This window comes from Arachis duranensis, chromosome 1, assembly GCF_000817695.3.
Source record: "Arachis duranensis cultivar V14167 chromosome 1, aradu.V14167.gnm2.J7QH, whole genome shotgun sequence".
NCBI lineage: Eukaryota > Viridiplantae > Streptophyta > Magnoliopsida > Fabales > Fabaceae > Arachis > Arachis duranensis.
Window position 1 is genome coordinate 53429019 of NC_029772.3, and position 1594 is coordinate 53430612.

The window sequence follows — 1594 nt, forward strand, 5'->3', positions numbered from 1 at the left end:
TGCAGGGTTCTCAGGATCATAAGCTTCTTCTTCAGAAGATGCCTCTTTAGTGCTGTTGATGCATTTTGCCATCCATTCAGACTTTGAGAGATTATGTTGACTTGCTGAGTCAACACTTTGTTCTGAGCCAATATGGCATTCAGAGCATCAATTTCAAGAACTCCCTTCCTCTGAGGCGTCCCATTACTCACAGAGTTCCTCTCAGAAGTGTACATGAACTGGTTATTTGCAACCATGTCAATAAGTTCTTGAGCTTCTGCAGGTGTTTTCTTTAGGTGAATAGATCCACCTGCAGAATGGTCCACTGACATTTTTGAAAATTCAGATAGACCATAATAGAATATATCTAATATGGTCCATTCTGAAAACATGTTAGATGGACACCTTTTGGTCAACTGCTTGTATCTTTCCCAAGCTTCATAGAGGGATTCACCATCTTTTTGTTTGAAGGTCTGAACATCCACTCTAAGCTTGCTCAGCTTTTGAGGAGGAAAGAATTTATCCAAGAAGGCCGTGACCAGCTTCTCCCAGGTGTCCAGGCTGTCTTTAGGTTGTGAATCCAACCATATTCTAACTCTGTCTCTTACAGTAAAAGGGAAAAGCATGAGTCTGTAGACTTCAGGATCAACTCCATTCGTCTTTACAGTCTCACAGATCTGCAAGAACTCAGTTAAAAACTGGTAAGGATCTTCAGATGGAAGTCCATAAAACTTGCAGTTCTGTTGCATTAAAGCAACTAGTTGAGGCTTAAGCTGAAAATTATTGGCTCCAATGGCAGGAATGGAGATGCTTCTTCCATCAAATTTGGACGTTGGTTTTGTGAAGTCACCAAGCATTCTCCTTGCATTATTGTTGTTGGGTTCGGCTGCCATCTCCTTCTCTTGTTCGAAAATTTCTGAAAGGTTGTTTCTGGATTGTTGTAATTTAGTTTCTCTTAATTTCCTTTTCAGAGTCCTATCAGGTTCAGGATCACTTTTCCTTGTTCCTGCTCATATGAAAGAGAAGAAAACAAGAAAAAGAAGAGGAATCCTCTATGTCACAGTATAGAGATTCCTTTACGTTAGTAGAAGAAGAAAGGGGAGAAGAGTGAAGAAGAATAGGTTCGGATTTTTAGATGAAAAGAGGTGAAGAAAAGTGTTAGTAAATAAATAATTAAATAGAATAAGAAAAGAGAGGGAGAATTTCGAAAATAATTTTGAAAAAGAGGTTAGTATTTTTGAAAATTAAAGATAAGATAAGATTAAAATTAAAATTTAAAACAAAAAGAGTTTTTTTTGAAAAAGTGATGAGATATTTTCGAAAATTAGAGAGGGAAAAGTAGTTAATTTTTGAAAAAGAGATGAGATATTTTCGAAAATTAGAGAGGGATAGGTAGTTAGTTGGTTTTGAAAAAGATAGGAAACAAACAAAAAGTCAAAGAGTTAGTTGAAAAAGATATTAAAATCAAATTTGAAAAGATAAGAAGATAAGTTAGATAAGATATTTTGAAATCAAAATTTGAAAAAGATAAGATAAAAAGATAAGAAGATAAGATAAGAAGATAAGATTTTTAAGAAAAAGATATTTTGAAAAAGATTTAATTTTTAAAATTAAA

General features: G+C 34.3%; 1 non-coding gene across 1 annotated transcript; it reads left to right on the top strand.

The window, feature by feature from the left end:
- The first annotated feature begins 369 nt into the window (after positions 1–369).
- LOC127742820 (small nucleolar RNA R71) lies at positions 370–473 on the top strand. The gene has a single exon (XR_008004211.1). It is a non-coding gene; the product is annotated as a small nucleolar RNA R71 (small nucleolar RNA).
- The last annotated feature ends 1121 nt before the right edge of the window (positions 474–1594 follow it).